Below are 14,016 nucleotides of genomic sequence, written 5' to 3' on the forward strand. Positions count from 1 at the left end.
TGAAAAAGAAGAAAATTTACTTTTATCACTAGTCATATGATGTGAACATCCAGAATCTATAATCCATTCATCCTTTTCTTCAATTTTAGCTGTCAGGGCCTGCTCTACTAGTGGAACAGTAGGTGCCAGTTGATCTTTTGTTATTGCAACAAAATCCCATCCATTGTCTCCTAGTTTTTCATCAAAATCATCAATAACTCCTTCGTTAGCATAGTAACATGATTTGTCTCTATTCTTCTTAAATCTATATCTCTGATATTCAGGGTCAGGCTTATATGTTCTTTTAGCTTCTTCTCTCAATCTTGCATGTCCGTCAGGACATCTAGATGCCATATGACCAATTTAATTGCAATTAAAACATTTAAAGGGTGCTTTACCTTCATACTTACTTCCAATAGGACCTTTAGGCATTTTCTTTTCAAACAGTGCTTCAAGTTCTTCCAGTTCTTCATTTTCCCTCCCGATGTCTTCAAGTTCTCTTGCATAAAGTGCTTTCCAATCAGATTTATCAACTGATGATGAAGATGTTGTAGATGATGATGCTTTGAAAGATAAATCTGTTTTAATTGTAGCAACATGACCAAATTCCTCAAGCTCAAATGCTGAAAGTTTTCCAACCAAGTATATCTAGATACTGATGTATTAGGCATAGTTCTTAACTCACTAATAGCAATTACTTTCATTTTGTATACTGGTGGCAATGCTCTGAAAACTTTAGAAACAATTTCATCTTTACTTAAGTAACCTCCACAGCAGTGTATTCCCAAAACAATTTCATTAACCCTTTCCATAAAAGCGAAAATTCTTTCATCTTCTTCCATTTTCAAATTTTCATACCTGACTTGGAAGCATTCCAGTTTTGCAATTTTGATAGTGGAATCACCTTCATTCAATATCTCCAATTTATCCCAAATAGCTTTAGCAGTAGATCGGTTTGATAATCCCATGATTTGATGATCTGATAAGGCACTCAAAAGTGCTTCTCTTGCTTTGCAATCATTCTCTTGATCCTTACTCAATGCAGGTGGATTAGGTTGACCTAGTGTAGGACCAACATAGCCATTCTGTGTAACATCCCATATGTCTTTTCCAATGCAATTCAGATGTGTCTCCATTGTGATCTTCCATATACCATAGTTAGTTCCATCAAGTTTTCAGACTTTCCTTCTTGAAATAGTTAGCTGCCATATAATCTCCTCAAGTTGTTAAAAATATGCAAAAAGAGGACTTAGCTCTGATACCAATTGTTAGGACCCAGAGGCAACTGAGAGGGGGGGGGGGGGTGAATTAGTTGTCTAATAATTTCAACCCAAATATAACTTAATCAAACTTGATACTTAATATCGGTAAACCAAACTTAATGTTGGTTAATAGATTAACAGTTAATATTAATACCGGTGAATCTTAATGCATGAAACTGAAAGAGAAACAACATCCACAACACATAACATAGAGATTTGTATGTGGAAACCTTGTAAGGGGAAAAACCATGATGGGAAACCTTACCCACAATTAGATGATACTACTGCAGATAGTATGTGTACACAAAATGGGTCTGCACATGCAGAAAGGCCAATTGCCTAGAGCTCACTGCTCAATCACAAGAAGGGAGTCACACTGACTACAATTGGATGATTAAATGCAATGATAATGTACTACTCAAAGCAGCATCTCCAATGCTGGATTCAGTACCGGTTAAGCTCTGATTATCTCCTTCAAACCTTCCTTGAACCTTCTCTATGGTCTGCTCATATGATCTTCAATATTCACACATACCATATTACAATACCATAACCATATACCATTATCTTCCTTCAACCTATTACATTATCTCACAAATGAGATCTTACATATATACCAAAACCTAAGACCAAATGTGTAGGTCGGCTCACTAAGAATATTACAATAAAATCAATTACAAGTAAGTCAATATGTGATGCATCATGTCGGCTCAACATAAATACCGATTGATTAAACCATCTCCATAGCGTGTCGTGCTGATCTAGAATAGATAATGCATGTTAGTCCATAACCTAGACCAATTTATCGGTAACAACAAATATGTCAACCCGATTAGACCAATAACCAAATCACCAAAACCAAGTGTCCAAACCATATCTTCGACATAACCAAGTGATCTCCAGATGATAATAAGTCATCCTCAGTGCCAATGAATAATATAACCTACCGATGAACCAAATACCGGTGACTGTGCATAAGTCACTGAACTTGCCTATGAACATAACTAAAGATCTCCAGAAGGATAAGTGTTGTTAAGTGTTGACATCAATGACAAAACTAATGCAACATAGCCATAATACCAACACTAAGGAACACAACCTTAAGGAAAGATACAAAGAGTTGCACAAACTACCAAAAAGGAATACACCTTCTTTTGGAAGGTGTAGAGGATCAATGAATTGAAGTGAGAAAGATCTCCTGATCAATATATTATCTTTGAACCACTATGTCAAGTGACAAATATCATGGAAAACATATCTGATATTAATCACTATCTCAAAGCTCTTTACAAACTAACTTTCACACCTCTGCTACACCAAATATACTTGTGTGTCATCCACATCCACTTTAAATCAATTCATACATTTGCACATCTATATATTCAAGATTTATTCATTAAACCCTTTAACTAGGTCAACCCACAGATAGAATATATAATATTACATAAATTCGGTCATCGAGACCTATAACATTCATTGCAATCTACTCTAGGAGATAAAGGGGACCCAAACACATCACAACACATCCTCCAAAGCTAATTATAATGAGCCATACATTTTAGAACATCCACCAAGGACAACATCGACTATAATATGTAGAACAACAAAGAAACACATTAACCAGTTGACCCACAAACAATATACAATGTAAAATATACAATGCAGATCTAAACATGTCATAGTGAGACCCATATCAACATACACACTCAACCTCTAATGCCTATACAAACCAAAAGGGCATGATTCAAATAAGATACACCACCTCAAATAGCTATAAACCATACCATCTGACAACACATAACTCAAAACAACATAACTCCATTTGTCAATCGCACTAGAATATTGAACTAAAGCACTACACAAATCAAATAAACATGTCATCCAAACTGCAACACATGAAAACACATATTTGAGAACCTCCAAGCATTCTCAAGACTAGTTTTGGAAAACAATCCCACTATTAGAAACACCAACAACCAACTCTACCATCTGAGCAACAAAGGACCTGTAAATATAATAGTACAACATACACAAATCATAAACATTATATCTATAATTGAAATCCATAACCTTCACAATCTAGAGGAATTCGAATTTTTCTTTTGTTGGGACATTAAAATTTCTTGCATATAAATACTAATTTCCTGCATGTTGAAGCTTCCAGTACACTAAACTTTCAGAAACACTTAAGAATTACCAACAAGCCATACAACAACATCATAATACTCAATTTTGAACCATTTACAACACATAGTGACATCAATGACAATACAAATCAACAACTCAAGTTTCCAACATGGAGGTCCTTTATGGATATGCATGCATATGGGCTATAACATGAAGCTATTGTGACAAATTTTGGAGTTGATTGTGGGGTCTTAAATCACCTATTTTCTTTCTATCTAACCCTAATGGTTCTTAAACTTCAATATCACAAATAACACATGGCCTATAATATTAGAGAGGTAATTGGGTAAGGTAAACAACACAAAGACATCATCTAGATAGGAATAATCTGATAGTAGTTATGGATGGATGCCATTTTTTGGTCGGCCTAGGCAGGCGAGAAGAAATATTAGGGGAAAGGTCATGCTAAAAAAGAATCCCTTACGTTCAAACTGAATAATTCCCTTACATTCAAACTGAATAATGCCCTTACATTCAAACACATTCAAACTAAATAATGCAGTTTTGATTAGTTGGAGGGCATTAAAGGAAAATTCTGAGTCTTTTCTAGGCATCTAATAGTAGTTTCAACTCCTCCCAAGGATCTAGGAGCTCATGAACCAATTGGAGCTTATTTTTAGAGGCTTGAAGGATTCAACCAACTAACTTTGAAGAAGAAAACTCAAGCTAGGACTTATTGGGAATCTAGAATTGAAATCCATAACCTTCACACCCTTCTAGCTCAATCTTTTGAGCTACAAGAGATCAAAGGTCTTTTACAATCTTTTGGTAATGAGATTGTAAATATCAAGAGGTGGAAAAATCAAAGTTTCAAGCCATATTATCCTCCTTATCAATCCTAATACCAAAAAAATTAGTCTAATAGGTCCCCATATCAGCCTAATAACAAAGGTCAAAAGCAAGCTCTTAATGCAAGACCTTATCAATATTGCAATCTCAGTGTTGCTATCTCTTCAAGAGAGCTTGTGTCTATAAATAAAAACTTGGCTCAAGATTATGATAGGTGTTTTCCATGTAGCTAGCCTTATAACAAGAATACATGGACAAGTGGTATCATAAATAAGGTATTAATGCTGCAAAACAATCCAAATGTGCAACCATGTATGCTTCCTAAAGCACCTACATAGTAGAAAGTAGACCAAACAAGAGAGACAACTCTCCTAAATTGGAAAGCAAAAGAGTTTTGTGGGGTAAATTAGGTTGGTTCTTTAATTGCAGCTGTAGACACCTAAAATTGTCCTAGCTTAATTAAATAAATATTTTATTTATTTAATTATTTTATCCTAAGTCTTCTATTAATTAAAAAAAAAATTATTTATTCAATTAATTCATTTAGCCTCTTCTAGCCCTTTCCTCATTTAAATAAATATTTTTTATTTATTTAAATTATCTTGCCCTAAATTAAATAAATATTTTATTTATTTAATTGGTCCCACTTTTTCTATTAATTAACTAAATCTTTATTTATTTAATTAATTCATTAGCTTTTTCTCTTCATGACACATGTGGTTTATCTCTTAAATTTTTCTTTACCTACCCTCTTCATATTTTATTATTTCTTTTACCTACCCTTTAATCCTAGCCAACCATGTATTTCTTTCACCTCTTAATCCTATCCCTCCATTTTCTAAAGTGTCTTATATATAAGAGGATTCTTTCATCCTTATCAACCCTTACCAATGCGTCTATCAATATTTCTTGCGATCAAGCAACTTCACAACCACAATCTATTATTTGTTGAGCTCTTGTGCGCATACAAAAATTTGAGAGCAAATATATCAAATGAGATCAATGGAGATAGGAGACAATGGATATAAAACCCTACTTACATGTGAATGGTATTATTATTTCAAGTTGTTAATTTGCATGTACTTAGGTTTCTTCATTGGTGTATGGTGAATGGTTTATTGTAGGACTAGGATTGTTTGTGGTTGGATCTTTGTGGTTTTGCAATAGTTTGTCATCATCATTTTTCTCCTCACACATTTTGGCACGCCCGATGGGACATGGATTTCTATTAGATTTATGTTTTTTTTTGTTTTTTGCATGTTTTTAGGTTTCTTCATTGGTGTATGGTGAATGATTTATTATAGGACTAGGATTGTTTGTGGTTGGATCTTTGTGGTTTTGCAATAGTTTGTCATCATCATTTTTCTCCTCGCACATTTTGGCACGCCCGGTGGGACATGGATTTCTATTATATATATATATATCATTAATTGCTATCATTTATGGGGATATCGCCCTATATTGCTTGAAATTATAGAAATTACATTGAGTTTGAACATTATGGACCCACTAGTCCATATACATCTTTTCATCTACATATTTACTCAACATTGCATAATAGAAACATAAAGTTATTACCTCTACTTTAGCCAAAAGTAACCCACAACTAATCCTACACACCCTCGGGTTGACATCTGTCCCCCAATGGCTTGATAAATTACAACTGCATACTCACCAATACCAATTGCATTGTGAGTGGAATTCTCTGGAAGCCACCAATCATCTGACTCAGTTATCCTTTAGAATGGTTCCAAGTTTCCATTGAAGAATGCGCAACTATAGATCTCCCACGCCTCATCCCCAAATGTCTTCAGTCTCTCCCGCTCTTCCCTCTAGACTTCTCTTCGGGCCATTTCTTGAACCTCCTCACTGTTCACTGAATCCTCCTCTCCAACATCACTACCCTCATTAGCTTCCCCATCCTCATTGCCATCTCCATCGCTCTCTTCATTTTCCTCTGAATCCAAGCATAGGTAGTTCTCGAATTGAAAATAAATCTTCAATATACTCACTCTAACATCTTCCTCCATACCCAGAATGGCATCAGCGACCGTGTCTGCAATAAAGGGTTTTATGGAGCCTGCTAACAATTCGACCACACGCTCCTTCGTTTCAATGATGTCCACTAGTGGAAGGAGAACGACTTCCAGCACTAGAGCATCACACCAGTGTCTGTCCATATTTAGTGTGATGCCCACTAACCCCCTAACAGAGTCATATACATACTCCTCTGAACTAAACAAATTTCTTAACTATGCGTTCAATGAATTTTCACAGTTTACACAACTAATCCTTCCAAAGTAAGCCATAACCAATGATTATTCCAGCAACACTCCCCAAAGAATTCTGACAAATTCCTACTAAGCCTAAGCCCTTCAAATTTTCCTTAAAAAGTTGAAATCTGAGGTGTCAATCAAATGCATTGTTTGAATCCTGCTATAATCTTTCTCCCTGCAACCATATCTTATTCTAAATGTATCTTTTTCTAGACATATGGAACTACTCGAGATCCATGTGACCCAAACATCAATTACTTCTTACTAATCTCAAGTTCGTACTCCTCCAGAGTTTAACCATATTCGGTATCCAAGCTCTCCACAACAATCTTTACTTACTTACCTCAATATCTAGTCACTGTCGACCAACTTCCATAGAAAAATATTCTAAAAAGTGACAAACCTCGAATACTATGTGCAGTCGTGGCATGATTGATACTATAACACATATCCTCGATGCACCCTGCGTGTCTCAAGCAAATCTTTGTCAACCGATTCCAGTTCTTGGTATCCCTTCTTTATCTGCAGCAAGGACCGAGAGCAATCCTATATATATTTTTGCATGGTTTTTCTAATCCTATATTGTTGTTTTGTAAAACAATTTGGAGAATAACCTTGTGCACCTAGGGTTTTAGACATAAGATTGGGATTTTGGAAATATTTAATTAGATATCACAAATGGTTGGGAATTCCGATACCAATTTTTTTTGCAAGTTTGGAATGGTATCAGGAATGTTCAATCTGAAAATCAGATTTTTTGGATCAAATTTGAATTATTTATGAATTTGTTATGATTTTTCATAAATAAATAATTTTGGGAGAAAATTAGCGAATTTTATAGATTTTATTACATTTATGAAAAGGTTTTAGAATTCTACAAGGGGTTTATTTTTTATGATTTTAATTTGGATGCAAAATAATTTGTAAAAATTAGATCTTTGAAACTTAGGGTTTTGCAGTGATTTGATCAGATCTAACAAACGACTTGAAATTTTTGCATAATTTTTTTTTTCCAGGTTGGGAATTGTATCAGGAGTGTTCAATCCGAAATTCAGATTTTTTGGATCAAATTTGAATTATTAATGATTTTTTTATGATTTTTCATTTAAAAATAATTTTGGGATAAAATTAGCAAATTTTTTGAATTTTCTTACATTTCGAGAAATTTTTTAGAATTATACAGGGGGTCTATTTTTTATGATTTTAATTTGGATGCAAAATAATTCGCAAAAAATAGGGTTTTTAAATAAGTTTTCTTTCTAGGGCTCAAATCAAGTTATTTTCCTATAAAAATTACATTTTCAGAATTTTAGCAAGGGTTTATTCTTTGCATTTTAATTTTTGAGGTAAAAAAATCATTGCAAAAAAAAATGTATTGTCGAAGGCCCCCTTTTAAACATTTGGATTTGGATTTTTTAAAATTAACCTAACGAGTGTGCTTACAGGTGGGGTAATTTATCACAAACTACTAATCATTTTATTGCAGGGGTAATATAGATGCGTGTCTTTGCATTTAAATTCCTAATCTAATTAGGGTTCACATCTTTTTCATTTGGGGTTAAAGAACTTGTTTGAAGTGTTTGGTGCGCTTTGCACGCTTTATGTTTATAACCCTAAAGGTGATAACAAAAGTATCCTCTCCCCCCGCTTTCCATTGGACCTTGGGTGTAAGAGAAATTGTTATCTTCTTTTAGGTAGGAGGGCATGTCTCCTCAGTAGCCCATAAGGCCAAGTGAGAGAGCATGACCCAAGTGGTACTTTCTTCTGCCCGCTGTAGACTAGGAAATTGAGGATTCATCAAAACAATACAAATTAGGACAATCACAAAACCTAAAACTACAATGAAAACAATCCTAATCCAATCAATGAAAACGTGAAGACAAGATATTCAAAATGAAATCAAAGCAAACCAAATGTAGATATCTCCTTCATGTGGCTCCACTGTTCTTCTTTCACCTTCCAATTTGATGTTGTTCTCACCTACAAAGTGCATTTGCAAGTGGAAAGCAAGTTGTTGATGAAATCTATAGCATAAGGTTACTCGAAAATGTGATTGATCGATTGACAAAGGAACTCATCCAATTTATAGACAAATTGGAGAGAGGACAAGATTAGCATGAAAAGATTTGAAAGGAAATTCAAATCAAGAATGGCAAAATTATGACAAGTGTATGACAAATTGCTATGCAAGGTGTTATGACAAATTATGACAAATTGCTATGCAAGATGTTATGACAAAAATTTGAAATAGAAATAGAAATTAGAAATTAGGAGAAATTAGAAAATTAGGTTAGAAATGATGAATTGGAGATTAGGAAATTAAAAATTGATGAAATTAGAAAATTAGGTGAATTAATTAATAATTTTTCATTCATTAATTAATTCACAAAAAGAGGGGGAATTAATTAGCCAATTAAATAAATATTTAATTGTGACAAGAAGACTTAGGATAAATAAAATAAATTATTTAACCTAGAGGGAAAATGACAAACAAGATTAAATGAATAAATTATAAAACCCTAGAAGATGAATTAGAAATGCAAGGACGACAATTAGGTCTTGACAAAAGATAATTGATGTAGGGTCGATTTGATCATGATTCAGACTGACAAAGGACCAGTGTTGATAAATGATTAAAATTGGTTGACAAAAATCAATGACAAATTGACCAAGATTGACAAGGAGATCAAATTGCAAAGCGCCAATTGACATGATTAAAGAAGACAAGGATCAATGACAAATTGATCGCAAAATGACAAAATTGGCAAGGACAAGGATCGATGACGAATCGATTGCAAAATGACAAGATTGACAAGGACAAGGATCGATGATGAATCGATTGCAAAATGACGTGATTGACAAGGACAAGTATCAATGATGAATCGATCACAACAATGACGTGATTTGACAAGGACAAGGATCGATGACGAATCGATCGCAAAAATGATGATATTGACAAGGACTAGGATCGACCAAAATCATGACTGAAGATTTGTTATCGACAAGACCAAATTCAGAAGCGAGAAAAATGAAGAATGCGGAAGAAGGACTCAATGCTCACAAATGATAAAGACCAAGTGCGCAACATAGAAGAAATGTTAATGCGACGCAAGAACCCTAAAATAAGGCAATGTGCCAATGTTAAAGTATGACTCCACAAGCGTTGACCATTTTTAGATGTTTACATTTTGCCCCTCTTTGAGACAATGCGATTCTAAGCATTGTTTCAAAGAACAATAATGAAAATGCCCCAGATAATAACAATGACATATGCATGCCCCCTCGAGGAATTGGCCGGAAACATCCAGAAAAGAGGCCAATTAGTCGATAAGAATAATAGAAAATGATAGGTTTGAATAGATCAAGAATTGAAGGTCAGATGCACAAATTACAAGCAATAGAAGGTGCAAAAGACCACGACCAGCATAAGATGAAGAGCATGCACGTCCATCTAGGCACTGACAAAGATCTATAAATGAGACAAGGAGAAGGAAAAGAGCTCATTTGCACTAGCCAAAGGGGAGGAATTGTTGCTCAGGAAAAAGACCCTTGCATAGAGATGGTGAAGATTCCAATGGCAGATCACCTTGGGGAACATGTACGCACCTACAGATGATCGGACGACATGGGAGCAGTGGTATGTATCTCAAAAACCCATATGGTCAATTTCATGCATTTTGCTTGATTGTGGGACATTGCGGGGCCCACAGGGAAGAAAAAAATGGACATCTGCACCTGTGTGGGCACATTCTACGCCTGTGTAAGGATGTTCTGCACCTGTGTAGGGTACACAGGTGCAACTTTATGCTGCACAGGCGTAGGATAGGGTACACAAGCGCAAGTGTGCACTGAAAACACTAATTTGACTGAAAACAGTGCATGGATGATCCCAAAAAGAGGGATAAGGGTTGGATAGGTCAAAATAGAGAAGAAAACCCCTAATTGGGGTATGAAACAAGGAGATGCAGCCCATAGGAGAAAACCCTAAAACTAACAAAGTGTTCCCCAATTGTGATGCAGAGTCAACAGTATCCATTGATTACACGGGAGAACAGACCCGACTGCTTCATGTTGCGACATAGACATAGGAGCACGGACAGAGATACATTAGCAAGACTTGGATTATACTATATTACATTCATGCCCGAGATTAGGGCAAACACAGGACTGCTTACCGCATTGGCAAAGCGATGGCATTTAGAGACTTCCTCTTTCCATCTGCTGACTGGAGAGGCAATTGTGACATTAGAGGACGTGTGGCATATCCTCTGCATTTTGATTCATGGGGAGATGGTAGTATATGACCCAGCGACAGGGAGAGATGCTTTGTGCAGATTATTTGAGTGTGATGCAGACGACCTTGATATCATAGAGAGGGAGATTGGCTAGGAGACCATGGCATCAGAGTATGATTAGCGATATGTGGTGATAGCAGTGGTTATAGCATGCCTATTAGTAGGTGATAGACAAGGACATGGATTCCCTATTGGATGGGGAAGAGTGCTAGAGCGGATGGCGATAGAGGGGACTGTGTACGCATGGGGACCATGTGTGCTTGCTATGCTATATTTTCAGCTCCATCAGATAGCATATCAGAGGGTACAAACTTTGAGTTGTGGGGTGACACTATTACAGGTATGGGCATTTGAGCACATAGCCATATGTCGACCAATTGCAGAGAGACAGGTAGTACCACATCGACCATATGTGTACTGCTATGGGGGTACATTGAGACAAGGTCCATTCGGATACATATTGTATTGGCGACATGAGCTAGACAGATTGAGAGAGTTCACATGGAGGCCATATCAGGATTGCCCTGGATGGTCAGATGATGGCGATGAGCTATCGTATTGCAGACATGAGAGATACCTGATTGGGAAACCAGTGAATCTCCAAAGAGTGATTGAGATGTATTTGCCAAAGAGAGTCAGATGGTAGTTTGGAGAGAGGCAGGATGTACCGATAGGGACTGCACACTTTTCCCGATCTCACACAGAGATGAGTCAGTGGGGGAGGATGATTCAACCACACATAGCATATACCGACTTCACCCAGCTATAGTAGAGACAGTGGGATTGGAGATCAGATGTTGTAGATGCCGAGATGACAGAGGAGTATGAGTGATGGTTTGCATGACGATGGCCTATGCCATTGACAGATCCTGATATTCCGGTACCTAGGAGATAGGAGGACTTCCCACTCACTGGAGAGGAGGAGGGAGATGATGAGGACAGAGATGAGGATGAGGATGAGGGGGATGAGGAGGAAAAAGGTGATGAGGATGATGAGGATGACGAGGATGGAGGGGATGATGAGGATGAAGATGAGGATGAGGATGAGGAGGATGAGCCAGATCCAGCCGATCATGAGTCATTGCAGGATATACCCATAGAGCCAGAGATAGCTAGCATAGAGGAGATGGAGATATGTAGGGCCACCATAGCGAGTCAGCATGATCACATTACAACATTAGAAAGATAGAATGCTATCTTGAGGACAGAGCAGGATCAGTTCAGAGCAGAGATAGCCAGACTGATAGCGGCTCGAGATACAGCAATAGCCTAGGCACAACAAGCAGAGCAGAGAGTGACCAAGTATACTGGGTCAATTAGGGATGCCAGTGCACGTGAGATGGCACAGATGTTGGTAGAGACTGGAGATGAGATACGCCAATTGAGGACACTATATGAGAGTGCAATTCCACCAGAGCAGAGAGAAGCGTCATATCAGTCATGGTCGAGGACAGAGAGCAGGCCACGTTCTCAGAGGTCAGTGCGTAGCATGGGGGTGAGTGGACCTAGGAGACCAACACAACCAGGACCCAGGGCAGGAGGGACATCATCCTTGAGACATGGCAGGGATGAGGAGGACAGAGGGAGCACCCAGTGACAGAGGCACATGCTCCTTATGATAGAGACATATATAGTGTGACATTATGTATTCAGCCTATGGGCCATATGTAGGACAGACAATCCAATTTTGTACTCTAATATTGTTTTGATATATGATATGATATATGATGGGATGCAATGTGTTATGGCTTATGTTTACGTTCCATGTATGGATGGCTTATGCACTGTTTATGTACCATTGTGGAACATGTATGAATATATTTTTATGTGTTTTTGATGCATTTATAATATGAAATGGATAAAATGCTTGATATAATGCAAATGCACTAACCAATGAATGTAGGATGCAGCTTATGTTTTTTGGAGACCAGAGAACTAGAACGAACTGACTGCCCAAACTGATGGAAGAAATGTTAGTAAGAAGAAATTAGATAGAGGACAATTAGAGATGAAGAAAAACTTGCTTTCACAAATGCACAGAAGTAGGTGAGAACCTTTATTTAATGTAGCAAAGCGGATGCAGAGCATCATGGCATTGAAGGCCAGAGTTGAAACGCAACCCCTTTTGCAAAAGATAGACACATCGCACATAAGGAATGAGTGAAGCAACCTAGGGTGCATACATCAAGAGTCAAGGTATGTGCAACGTTCACAAAGCGAACATACTTATCACAGACACCCAATGATATAGTTGCCCCAGTTTGTGACAAACATTCCACAAACAAAAAACACAACAAAAAGAAAGGGACCATGAACCATCCAGGTCACTATAAATCACTCAGTGACATCATCGAGCAACATAAGAACATGATCGAAGCCAAAGATAAATCAATAAAAAGATAAGACGCACAAATTCAACCAAGTCAAACAAACAGTCTGATTGTCATTGTCAAAAGTGAAAAACAAGAATGATCATGCTATCTCGTTTCAGGGAATGTGGTACCCTATCTAAGACAGGACACAGTCTGGTTTCAAGTATACCACACCCTGTATAAGACCCATGATAATAGTAATAAAGACAAATGATATTGATGTTGATTGATTGATATGACAATTTTGATCAGTTTGAATGTCTGGTTTGATGGAAAAGTTCATCTATTAATGCATGATTTGAGTAAAGCGCAGTGTTTGATTGATTGTCGTTGGATGTATGCTCAGCGATCTGTCTATGCACAAAGGGGATATTTATTGACAAAAATGCAAAAATGCTAAAGGAATTGTTTTTGGATTTTGATGTTTTGAAATTTTTTTGTTCGTTTTTCAGGACTTTATTTGACTTTTTAGGGATTTTTTCAAGACATTATGTGGTTTTTTTTGGATTTTTTTTTTTCAGGACATTATTTGATTTTTAGGGATTTTTTCAAGACATTATTTGATTTTTTTGGATTTTTTTTCAAGACATTATTTGATTTTTTTGGATTTTTTCAGGACATTATTTGATTTTTTTGGATTTTTTAAGCTCTAGTCCGCACACAGGAATAACTCCAGTAATTGATCATGACAAAGGTGAGCACCCAATGAAAATTAGATAGACATATACAGTGACTAGGACCAAAACATATGTACAAGGATTGGAAACCTGAGTATGCAAGACAATGATGTTGACCAATCACAGGCCTGGAATAGAACATTGGGTCAATGTAAGGATAATCGTGATAAACCTGCGGG

The sequence above is a fragment of the Cryptomeria japonica genome, chromosome 4 (genome assembly GCF_030272615.1).
Source record: "Cryptomeria japonica chromosome 4, Sugi_1.0, whole genome shotgun sequence".
NCBI lineage: Eukaryota > Viridiplantae > Streptophyta > Pinopsida > Cupressales > Cupressaceae > Cryptomeria > Cryptomeria japonica.